The following is a 13,145-nucleotide window of genomic DNA, read 5'->3' on the forward strand; positions in this document are numbered from 1 at the left end:
GAGAAGTTTAGGTTGGAATTTATAAAATTACCACACTGCTAAAATTGTTACGTCCAACAAAAATAAAGTGTCAAAAAAGCGACAAAATATGCAATTGGTGCATCTTGTGGAGATTTCTTCATTTGTCCTAGATAACCTAACAACCCCTAGTTCTATTTTTGTTTATTACACTAGAGAACCGAATATCCTCTGTCCTTAAGTTTTTAAAAAAAATTAAAAAACTATATCAACGGTTTTTTAAAATTTGCTTCTTGTCTTGTTTCAAAAATATGTACATCTAATTTTCCAATCTAGTAAAATTAAAGCAGTAGTTTTTTTAAATTACTGTTATATTTATCCCAACCAAGAATTAAGAACCTTAACCTTCCTTAGAAATAATACAAATAATACAATAGTACAATAAACCTGCTAAAAAAAAGATAGGGGCAGCTATGGAAAACAAAACTTTTGTGAACGTGTGACGTAGCTTCAGACATACCAACAGCGATGATAAAGAGGGATTTTGTGGAAACCCCAACGAAAAATGTTGTGAAGAGTAAATCCAGTCATCGTTTGGAAAATATGCTTCTGTCAAGAATATTTTGTGTTCTCGAATGAGAATCATTTTCTTAGTAAAATTCACTTAAATGTCAAAATAGACAAGTGACAGTTTATTAAGTCATTCCGTACGTTTTGAGATTTTTTTTATTCCCAGACCTTATCTCTTTTTTGTCCGTTCACAAGATAATGTTCAATCTGAAAGTACATTTGAATTTTTTCCTGTTCTTTGTAATTCCCATTTTTTTGACATTTAGTCTTCCAATAATCTGTCAAAACAATTTTAAAAACTCCACTATCAAACAATATCGTTAACAAACTTGTGAAAACCGGATTTTATCAGTTTATCAAAAAATATTGTGTCAACAGAAAAGACCCGGTAGTAAATTAACAAATTAACAAAAAGGAAGCACTAACCATTAAGCATTAACCATTTTTTTGACACTCGTTTAACCTGCATCGCACTTCATGCGTTAAATTTTAATATTTTAATAACTGCCAATTCAAAATGTGTGATTTTTTGCCATTTGGATAATTGGACATCAAAGCCCCACTTCGCCCTTGTCCATTATCACCACTCGTATAAAAGCTCGAGCAAATCTGACATCGACAACCAGTTCGAAATGCAGAAGACATTCCTGATTTGTGCTGTTCTAGTGATGACCGCCGTGATGGTAAGATTTTGAGAATATTTTGATAGGATTACAAGTGAGGTTTCAGGCTGGCGCTCAAGGCTTCCCAGGAGGTTCGAATGGAGGACCACCGGGAGGTCCGAATGGAGGACCACCGGGAGGCCACGGCCAACAACAAGGAGGAGGAGGATCCGGTGGAGCTGGCGGTGGTGTTGGTGGTGGTTTTAAATTCAGCGGCGGGGTTTCTGGTGGTGCTGACGCCGGTGGCAAGGGTGGAGCTGGAGCCGGTGCTAACTAATAAATGATTTTTAACACCAGGCCAGAGATGTACGAATAATTAATAAAATATTCAAAAAGAGTGGATCTTTTCTTTTAGCTGTTGTACTTCTTGGTGACTCTTATGAATATGATCATTGGCCGAACGAGTTAGCTAGTTTTACTCAATTTGAACGGTTTCTAAGACGATTTACGATTTTCCCGAAAACAGAAAATACATTAACCATATCGTTACAAGTTTTATTACAAGAGACCCAGTTCAAAAAACACTTGTTTGATAAAATCTACAACAAATTTACGCGTAGACTTGCACCATGTTTGCATACATATCATTAAACAATAAAAATTGTTTGAAACATTCAAAACATATTTTTCTAGACAAAACAAATAATAAAACAAAAATGTTTAACATTTTAATATTTTACCGGCTTTATGACGACCCCACTCCGCCTTTGTCCACTGTCACCACACGTATAAAAGCTCGACCAAAACTGACATCAACAACGACAACCAGTTCGAAATGCAGAAGACATTCTTGATTTGTGCTGTTCTAGTGATGACCACCCTGATGGTAAGGTTTTGGAATTTTTTTTACAGGATTACAAGTGAAGTTTTCAGGGTGGCACTCAAGTCTTCCCAGGAGGTCAGAATGAGGGGCAACCGGGAGGCCAAGGACAAGGACAAGGAGGAGAATCCGGTGGAGGTGGTGGTGGTGCTACTGGTGGTTTTGGATTCAGCGGCTCTGGCGGCGCTAGTGGCCAGGGTGGAACTGGAGCCGGTTCCAACTAATGAATGATTTTTTAAAACACCAGGCCACGGATGTAATGGGGGCCTAACATACAGAGGGAAGAGTCAAGACTTGAATGCACAAGCCACGGGGTACAGTTAAAACTCCGTGTGTGTGGAGAGCATTCAAATCAATTGGAATCAAAACTATCTTGATTTTTGGCGTGCACATTCAAGCCCGCGCGGGGATAACTTACTGTGTGTGGCGACAAGTCGCTGCATGCTTTGGTTAAAATTCAGTGGCGGCCGTATTTTGTCTGATTTACGAAATATGTCTCGTGAATACAATATAGGGGCACGCCACTGTTATCAGACAAATTTCCTTTTTGGTCACAATCACAATGAATGTTTGCTGCACAACTGACGGGGAAGCAGTAATGTGTGTGTGTACTCACAGAGAGTACTTAGGACAAGCGTGTACACTTTTAACTGCACATTCTTCCCTCTCTGTGTGTGTGACCACCTTAAGAGTGATTAATAAAATATTCAAAGAGGTCGATGTTTTCTTTTAGTGTGAATGAATGGTTTCTAAGACGATTTTCGATTATGTCCAAAACAAAAAATACATTCCTAACTATATCGTGACAAGTTTTATTATACAAGACACTCAGTTCAAAGAACACTTCTTTGATAAGATCTACCAAAAATCTATTGTTTTACAAAATATGGTTCAAGAATAATTTGTTCCGAAAATGTGTTGTATATCTTCTGGTTTCTTCCAGATCTAACAACACATTTCTTCTACCACCTTTATCTTTAGATGTGCGTAAAAAAACCCAAATGAGTTCTTCTTTTATTAGGTAATTAGTTGCGTTTGTTTTTTTACATTAACTCTCAATTCCAAAAGGGTGATTCGATCACTTAAATCAAGGTTCCACTTCGCCCTTATCTATTGTAACCACCCATATAAAATTTTCTAGTGATGGCCGCCGTGATTTTCGATAAAAACGCGAAAGCACTACGAGAACACCACCAACAAAAACCCATTTTTGACGAGAACCTAGATATTCATGTTTGCAAAGGAGAATGACAAGGAACGAATTCCGATTTTACAAAATCCGACTACTAGTAAAGAAACGAACATCAATACGAGCTTTTTGTTCCTCTTTTGGATTTTATTCTCATGGTGAACAACTTCCACTTCTCGTTTGTCAATGCTTATCACACCATGTTTCTTGTTATAAATACAGAGTGCCCATTTTTTCTGTTCACGCCTGAAGATTCAGAAATAGGCAACATATTAAACATTCCGTAATCAACTATGTTTTTTACACATTTACATTTCAATTTGGTTGGAAAATTGCTTTGCATTTTTATTGCTCAAGGCGTACGGCAGGCCTGGCCCCCACGGAATGTCTTTAGATTTTTTTTATGCTTAATATGTTGCCTATTTTTGAATCTCCAGGCGTGAACAAATAAAATGGGCACCCTGTATATTATTTATTCCTAACATACTATAACCAAATTTTTGATTGACTTGACTGAGCTTTGAAAATTATTCTTCATTACAACCTTCGAAGATTATTCTTCACTAACCAAACTAAAAACTCTTTGAACCTTTACGAAGTATAGTGGATGACAAAATAATTTAGAAAAATTACTAATCTAAATTTTCGTATCTTCTTCTTTCTTGTGGTGGAACAATTTCCATTTCATTATCAGTCAATCTTATTTTAAATATCTGATAGTCGTTACTTAAAAATCATCATCAGACATTTTTTTTTGCCCTGCTTCTTGGTGCAGCAAAGTGCTGTAGATTTTTTTTTTATTTCTTAGTTTTCAAGACCATTTTCTATTATCCAGAAAACATTTCAACTATTTCTTTATAGAGTTTATTAAAGTAACTTACACTTAAAAAAATTGACTATTTTTTCCTTGTAATAGTAAAAGTTTTGGACATTAATTGATTTTCTAATAATAATCTACCACGACAATTATTCTATACAACTCAAATCTTGACTATGCCTGGTTTTACATGTAATATTCAAAGCTTCAGAGAGGTTAGGGTGAAATTTAAAAGAAAAAATTACCACATTGCTAAAATTGTTACGTTCAACACAAATAACGTGTCAAAAACAGCGACAAAATATGCGATTGGTGCATCTTGTGGAAATGTCTTCATTTGTCTTAGATAACCTAACCTCTAGTCGTATTTTTGTTTATTACACTAGAGAACCGAATATCCTTGGTCCTTCTTAAGTTTTTAAAAAAAATTAAAAAACTATATCAACGGTTTTTTAAATTTGTTTTTTGTCTTATTTCAAAAATATGTACATCTAATTCTTCCAATCTAGTAAAATTAAAGCAGTAGTTTTTTTTTTAATTATGCAAAAAAAAAGATAGGGGCAGCTATGGAAAACAAAACTTTTGAAAACGTGTGACGTAGCGTCAGACATACCAACAGCGATGATAAAGAGGAATTTTGTAGAAACTCCAACGGAAAATGTTGTGAAGAGTAAATCCAGTCATCGTTTGGAAAATATGCTTCTGTCAAGAATATTTTGTTCTCGAATGAGAATTATTTTCTCAGTAAAATTCACTTAAATGTCAAAATAGACAAGTGACAGTTTATTGAGTCATTCCGTACGTTTTAAGATTTTTTTTATTCCCACCCCTTATCTCTTTTTTGTCCGTTCATAACATAATGCTCGATCTGAAAATTAACTTGAATTTTTTCCTGTTCTTTATAATTTCCATTCTTTTAACATTTAGTCTTCCAATGATCTGTCAAAACAATTTTAAAAATTCCACTATCAAATAATATCGTTAACAAAATTGTGAAAACCGGATTTTATCAGTTTATCAAAAAATATTGTATCAACAGAAAAGACCCGGTAGTAAATTAACAAATTAACAAAAAGGAAGCACTAACCATTAAGCATTAACCATTTTTTTGACACTCGTTTAACCTGCATCGCACTTCATGCGTTAAATTTTAATATTTTAACAACTGCCAATTCAAAATGTGTGATTTTTTTGCCATTTGGATAATTGGACATCAAGGCCCCACTTCGCCCTTGTCCATTATCATCACTCGTATAAAAGCTCGAGCAAATCTGACATCGACAACCAGTTCGAAATGCAGAAGACATTCCTGATTTGTGCTGTTCTAGTGATGACCGCCGTGATGGTAAGATTTTGCAAACATTTTTACACGATTACAAGTGAGGTTTCAGGCTGGCGCTCAAGGCTTCCCAGGAGGTCCGAATGGAGGACCACCAGGAGGTCCGAATGGAGGACCACCGGGAGGCCACGGCCAACAACAAGGAGGAGGAGGATCCGGTGGAGCTGGTGGTGGTGTTGGTGGTGGTTTTAAAATCAGCGGCGGGGTTTCTGGCGGTGCTGATGCCGGTGGCAAGGGTGGAGCTGGAGCCGGTGCTAACTAATAAATGATTTTTAACACCAGGCCAGAGATGTACGAATAATTAATAAAATATTCAAAAAGCTGTTAGCTGTTGTACTTCCTGGTGACCCTTATGGCCATTGGTCGAACGAGTTAGCTAGTTTTACTCCATTTGAACAAAGCAGAAAATGCATTAACCATATCGTTACAAGTTTTATTACAAGAGACCCAGTTCAAAAAACACTTGTTTAATAAAATCTACAACAAATTTACGCGTAGACTTGCACCATGTTTGCATACATACTCGTATCATTAAACAATAAAAATTGGTTGAAATATTCAAAACATATTTTTCTAGACAAAACAAATAATAAAACAAAAATGTTTAATATTTTAATATTTTGTCGGGTTTATGACGACCCCACTTCGGTTTTGTCCACTGTCACCACACGTATAAAAGCTCGACCAAATCGGACACCAACATCGACAACCAGTTCGAAATGCAGAAGACATTCCTGATTTGTGCTGTTCTAGTGATGATCGTCGTGGTGGTAAGATTTTGAAAAATTTTGACAGGATTACAAGTGAGGTTTCAGGCTGGCGCTCAAGCATTCCCAGGAGGTCCGAATGGAGGGCCACCGGGATGCAACGGACAACAAAATGAAGAAGGATCTTGTGGTGCTGACAATGAAGGTGGCGGTGATGGTGCTGTTGGTGCTGGTGGCCAGTACCAATAAGGCCCTCCTAAGTAATAAATGTTTTTTAACACCTAGCCAGGGATGTACGAAGGATTAATAAAATATTCAAAAAGTGTCGATGGTTTCTTTAAGCAGTTGTACTTCTTGGTGACTCTTATGAGTATGACCATTGGCCGAACGAGATGGACTAGTTTTACTCAGTTTGAACGGTTTCTTTCTAAGACGATTTTCGATTATCCACAAAACAGAAAATATATTAACGATATGGTTACAAGTTTTATTACAAGACACTCATTTCAAAAAACACTTCTTTGATAAGATCTATCAAAAATGTATTGTTTTCCTAAATATGTTTTAAGAGTAATTTGTTCCGAAAAAAGGACGATCCAGCCAACGAGACTTGCAAGATAATACTAAATATCATACTGTTGCTAAAGCAAAACAATCTTTGAGAACTTTTCGAAAGATTATTATTAAAAGCAACTTGCAGTTAAATGCACTTCATTATCTTTTGTTGGTGGTGTAAAATATTTTTGATCTTCCGTTGGCAGATTTCAAGACAATATTAGAAACAAGGTTTATAAAAAAAAGATTACTAAAATCTAGCTTGGAAAATGTCTCAAAAATAATTAAAATGTTCTACTAACTTTTCCGATTCATTTTAGAATCATTTTGTTGGACTTAAATCTGGACAATGTTTGGACTCAGATGCAATATACAGGGTGTAACAGAAAAAAGTGCATTTATTTTAACTGGTAATGGGACTCATCTACTACAACTTTTTTAAATAATTATAATAATAAGTCTTTACATGGGAGATATTTTAAAGAACTGGAACAACCAGAAATTAATATTCAGGCTTCTCATGCATAGCTTAAAAAATCAAATATTCACCCTGTGACTGAGTGTTTTATATTTGCAATACAAGATCGTGCTATAAATACAAGAAATTATAAAAAACACATATGCGGTTTGCAATCGATAATTGATAAATGTAGGATTTGCGGAACTGAAGGGGAAACCATTGAACACATCATTTCTTCTTGCACCGTTTTGGCTCAAAGCGAATATAAGAAACGTCATGATATATTCCCTAAAATTATACACATGAATTTAGCAGTTAAATTCAACTTATTAAAGGATACACAACCACATTATATTTATAAACCAGAAAGTTGTTTGGAAAATGACAATTACAAATTATATTTTGATCGTACAGTTTTAACTGACATTCATATTCAGCATAACAGACCAGACATTATTATTTTGAATAAACAACAAAAGCAAGCGTATCTTTTAGATATATCTGTTTCAAATTCACACAATATAATACAAAAATTAATAAATATTTAGAACTCTCCGTTGCTATGAGAAATCTTTGGTGTTTAGAAAAAATTTCGATTTTACCACTTATAATTTCAGCAACGGGAATAGTACCGCAATCTCTTTTTAAAAATTTAAAAATTTTGGACTTAGAGAACACATTGGTGGTTGAAATTCAAAAAGGTATATTATTATACTCATGTCATATCGTGAGGAAATTCCTTAACATTGACGCAAAACATAAAATACAAAGAAGTCAAAATGTGGAGGCGAGAGGCCGGTAATTATGTTGATAAGCACTGCACTATTACTTGATAGTATTATCCGTAATAGTGTATGTACTCCGGCAAAATTGCCGTGCCGCCCGGGGTGGTGGAGGGTTAAAGAAAAATTAATCAAATCATTGTCAATCCAAAAACACACGAAACCAGTCGGACATTAAGTTTTGAAGGCACCCTCGGTCGGCGTACTCTCCTCGGGCCGGAGACCCACGGGTTTCACTCTGCCGACCTTGCGCGTTATCAATCTTATAATAACATCCTTGATACCTTAATAACTATAATATGTAACTATTTTATCGGGTTTATCAAGGCCCCACTTCGCCCTTATCCACTGTCACCACACGTATATAAGCTCGGCCAAATCGGACACCACATCGACAACCAGTTCGAAATGCAGAAGACATTCCTGTTTTGTGCTGTTCTAGTGATGATCGTCGTGGTGGTAAGACTTTGAAAAATTTTGACAGGATTACAAGTGAGGTTTCAGGCTGGCGCTGAAGCATTCCCAGAAGGTCCGAATGGAGAGCCACCGGGATGCAACGGACAACAAAAAGAAGAAGGATCCTGTGGTGTTGTCAATGAAGGTGGTGGTGATGGTGCTGTTGATGCTGGTGGCCAGTATCCCTCCTAAGTAATAAAAGTTATTTGATACCTAGCCAGGGATGTACGAAGGATTAATAAAATATTCAAAAAGTGTCGTACTTGTTGGTGACCCTTATGACTCTTATGAGTATGACCATTGGCCGAACGAGATGAACTAGTTTTACTCAGTTTGAACGGTTTCTATATTATTACAAGACACTCAGTTCAAAAAACATTTTCGGCTTCCCTAACTGGTAAGCACACCTTTACCTTTCACTTTAGGTTAAGGTAGCTGCGATTTCCCCAACGATGTTGTAAATTTCGGGGGGATGTTTACAACATCGATGGCATGCACTTTAAAATTAAAGTGTTCATACGTTACTTAAAAAAACATATTTACATGTATTATTTTTCCGATAAATGTGTTTTTTTAATTTTTATTAACTGATAAATAACCATAATCAAATAGGGAAAATACTAATTTCGGGTTGGCAGCTCTGTACCTATATCAAAAAGTTTGACAATTGTTATTTTATAAAAATCGGCAAAAATGCAAAATAAAACGTTTGGTCAGTCGAAAAGTCTAATACAAATGTCATACAGTAGAATTATTTTACAGTGTTCAAACTTATCAAGCACTCGGCTTCGCCATCGTGTCTGAAACTTAGTTTTCGCGCTGTAAAATAATTCTACCGTACTCTAATGTAAATAACTATTCTTTGATAAGATCTACCAAAAATTTATTGTTTACCTACAGTGAGGAGCACGGAATTTCGGATAGCAATTTATATGTCATTACAAAAAAAAACAATGTAGTCTAATAAACTGTCACAATTATGCACAATTATTTTACATTTTAGTTATTGATTTCCAAAGTTTAATAAAAGACTGTTCAGTTTTCGGAAAATCACATCTAAGCATTTGCAACTTTTCACGATTGATGAATGCAGTTTGTCAAAATGACACTTTTTGTTGTTGCAGTAGAAGTTTTTTCACCTTCCTTTGGCAGATTTCAAGACAATTTTAGACACGAGATTCGCAAAAAAAAATTACTTAATCCAGATTGGAAAATGTCTCAAAAACAGTTAAAACTTTTGGGAGTTCCAAATTTACAAAATTTTCCTTTATCAACTAGATAAATAAAAAATTGTTAACAATGACGTAGTTGTAAAGAAAAGAAAATCAACACGAGCTTTTCATTTCACTTTTTGAGTTTCTTCCTTCTAGTAGTGAAACATTTTCCAGATTTCCTCTGTCGATTCCTCTTCTAAAGACTTGTCAACAAAGTAAAAGTGATAACCATAAATTAAAGATCATTCTTATCACATCATGTTTTTGTGTTAGAAAAGATATTCTCACTTCTGTCTTGCATTATTTTTTACTAATTCTAGATAAAATATATCGAATTCTGTTGATGACAACTATAACCTAATTTTTGATTGATTCTCTTCTGCGCGTTGAAAATTATTCTTCATTATGATCATTGAAGATGATTCTTCACCAACCAAACCAAAAACTGTGAATTTTAATGAAGTTTATTGAAGATGACGAAAAAAAATTTCAATCTAGATTTTCGTATCTTCTTCTTTCTTGTGGTGGAACAATTTCCATTTCATTGTCAGTTAATCTTCTTTTAGAGATCTGATAGTGACTGCTCAAATTGATATTTTTTTATATTTTTAGGACCAACTCCTTGTGTTCTTCTTTATTCTGATCAAACGCTCTTCACCTTTTTGTCCCTTCGACGGTCTGTCGAAGACAATTCTAATCAGACACTCTACCTACAATTCTTTCATTCAAAGAAGACAATGTGAAAAAACAAGCAGCAAGAATCAAGTTTTTGACAAGAACCCAAATGTTGTCGCTTGCAAAATAAAATCTGAAGGAACAAATTTAGAAAATTTCCTTTTATCAACTAGATAACTAAAAAACCATTTCTTCTTCCAATGATTTATCAGAACAATTTTGAAAATTCCACTGCCCAACACAATAGACCCGGTAGTAAAATAACGAATTAACAAGGAGGAAGCACCACCATTAACCATTTTTTTGATACTCGTTTAACCTGCATCGCGCTTCATGCGTTAAATTTTAATATTTTATTAACTGCCAATTCAAAAGGTGTGATTTTTTTCCAGTTGGATAATTGGACATCAAGGCCCCACTTCGCCCTTGTCTATTGTCACCAATCGTATAAAAGCTCGACGAAATCTGACATCGACAACCAGTTCGAAATGCAGAAGACATTCCTGATTTGTGCTGTTCTAGTGATGACCGCCGTGATGGTAAGATTTTGGGAACATTTTTACATGATTACAAGTGAGGTTTCAGGCTGGTGCTCAAGGCTTCCCAGGAGGTCCGAAAGGAGGACCACAGGGAGGTCAAGGACAACAAGGAGGAGGAGGATCCGGTGGAGCTGGTGGTGGTGCTGGCGGTGGTGTTGGTGGTGGTTTTAAAATCAGCGGCGGGTTTTCTGCCGGTGCTGACGCCGGTGGCAAGGGTGGAGCTGGAGCCGGTGCTAACTAATAAATGATTTTTAACACCAGCCAGGGATGGAATGATTAATAAAATATTCAAAAAGTGTCGATGTTTTCTTTCAACAGTTGTACTTGTTGGTGACCCTTATGCCCATATGGTTGCAAGTTTTATTACAAGATACTTCTTTGATAAGATCTGTCAAAAATGTATTGTCAAGCACAAGACGATAACGAACACAACCTGACAAAAGTCCTCCCGACTCGCGAACCAGCGATGGGCCCGATTTGCGTCCACCAGAATCCGCGTGGCCCCGATGAGTCCTCCCCGTGTGGTACCCTCAGCCACCCATAAATCTGTGTGTCACTCGGTGCGAATTTTTAGGCCCTCCACCTGTCTCCTCTCTTTTGGGAATTTCACAAACACAATCTGTTCGGAGTTAATAAAGGCGTATTGTCGACTTGATCAGTGCACAATGGAAAGGTGTTCGGACCGAAACGATCTCTTCAGAGTTATCGAGAGCGTTGGCATTGTTGGAATTGGCTCCATTGTGCGCACCACCCGACGTCCAACGGCACACTCGAGCCAAAAATCTTTCCGAGAACAACGTACGCGCCGTAAAAATAATGAGTAATAAAGATGCCAGAGCAAACGACGCCTGAACGCATTAAAAATAATGGCCCTGTATTATGACATTGATTAGGAGTTTGATAACTTTTAATTAACGCTTGAGATTTTTACTAATTCAGATCGAGATAAGGGACACAGTGCTACCAGTGTTGTGGCCAACTGGTTTCCCAAGACCAGCGCTATTTACGTCTTCTTCCCGATTTCGGCACTCGCTGTCACGCCCGGCGAAACCAAATCGCAACACAAATAAATCGACAACGCTCCTCTGTCTTCTCCACAGCCAGTGTTGTCATTTCTCCCGCAATCAAGGGACACCAATTAATATAATTTATTTATTTCGTAATAAAGCGTAATGGGAAGCCGAGATTCGTGCAGTCATTTCTACTTAATTGCTTATCTCTGCGTTATTAAAAATACTGTAATAACAGCGAGGATGGTGTAAAAAATATTAAAACCAGTAGTCTATCGCGGGAACATCTTGAGAACCTGAGGACATGTGGCGGGTTCTAAAAGTATCTTTATCTGGGATCTCCGTCCTTTCTACAGCTGATGCAACCAGACACATGAAACCTACACCCATTAGAGACAACAGCTTTGCATTCCGGAAGCCCGGACTCGAAACGTGCATTTGTTTTTGGCGTGACTCCCGGAGTCGTTATCAGTGTTTGCTCGAAATTTTAGAGTCGCGGGAAAACAAAGTCATTAATGATTTTTAAGAGACCTTCGGACTTTTCTTTGATGTGTTTGTTGTTTTTCATGGCTCATTTGCGACAATGATTGCTCGTTTTGCTAATCTCGCTCATTATCTTTATTCTCCATTTTTCTTACTGTCCTCAAGATATCTACACTAATTTGTTACCGACTGCGTCATCCTCTTCCAAATATACCTCTTACGTCACGCGTACACTATACAATACATCACGCCGCACTGAGCTGCGACGTCACTTTCCCAACTCCTGGACTAGCAATAAACTGCTTGTGCTTTATTTAATTTTTTCCGCTTTTAAAAGATTAAAGTAATGAAATCGTGCATTTCGAAGCTCAAGACAGAGCAGCCACCCTTTCCGTTTTTGGAAGGATTTCGGGTCACTAATGACCTCGGGTCACGATGAGCTGACGAATTTTCGTGAGAACGCAGCAGTCCCCTCGGCGAACGTCTCTATAGAATGACAAAGAAATTCCATCACGCCGCCATTCCTCCGTTAAATTGATTTGTCGGCGGCGAACCTCCTCTGCGCCGCAATAAGCAACAATGCACAATCAAAACGTTTAAATATTGAATGCGACCTGTCAAATCAAAGTGAAATTGATATGTGGCCGCCATTGATCACGAGTTTCACTGGATGGGCCTGATTGGACGTCGCGACTTATCCGCTGCGGCGATCGATTTGCTAATTGCCGCAGCGCGCCTTTCGGGGTCCCATTCTTTTCGAGATTTAATTGTGCCGCCCCACAATTAATGCGGTTATTTACGGCGGCGTAAACGGCGGACTTCCAGGAAGAATCCGGGGTGCCGCAGGGGTCCAATTAAGGCCCCATTCTGCGTCGGCCCTGGGGGTCGGTGGTAAATGAAAGGCGAGAG

General features: G+C 37.1%; 3 long non-coding RNA genes across 3 annotated transcripts; all 3 read left to right on the forward strand.

Moving 5' to 3' along the window:
• The first annotated feature begins 541 nt into the window (after window positions 1–541).
• On the forward strand, window positions 542–1,527 carry LOC138127307 (uncharacterized). Its single transcript, XR_011158184.1, has 2 exons — window positions 542–1,211; window positions 1,258–1,527. It is a non-coding gene; the product is annotated as an uncharacterized lncRNA (long non-coding RNA).
• A 6,686-nt stretch (window positions 1,528–8,213) lies between these two features.
• LOC138127426 (uncharacterized) lies at window positions 8,214–8,570 on the forward strand. The gene is made up of 2 exons (XR_011158228.1): window positions 8,214–8,318; window positions 8,364–8,570. It is a non-coding gene; the product is annotated as an uncharacterized lncRNA (long non-coding RNA).
• A 1,578-nt stretch (window positions 8,571–10,148) lies between these two features.
• On the forward strand, window positions 10,149–11,039 carry LOC138127356 (uncharacterized). Its single transcript, XR_011158195.1, has 2 exons — window positions 10,149–10,743; window positions 10,790–11,039. It is a non-coding gene; the product is annotated as an uncharacterized lncRNA (long non-coding RNA).
• The last annotated feature ends 2,106 nt before the right edge of the window (window positions 11,040–13,145 follow it).

This window comes from Tenebrio molitor, chromosome 3 (genome assembly GCF_963966145.1).
Source record: "Tenebrio molitor chromosome 3, icTenMoli1.1, whole genome shotgun sequence".
NCBI lineage: Eukaryota > Metazoa > Arthropoda > Insecta > Coleoptera > Tenebrionidae > Tenebrio > Tenebrio molitor.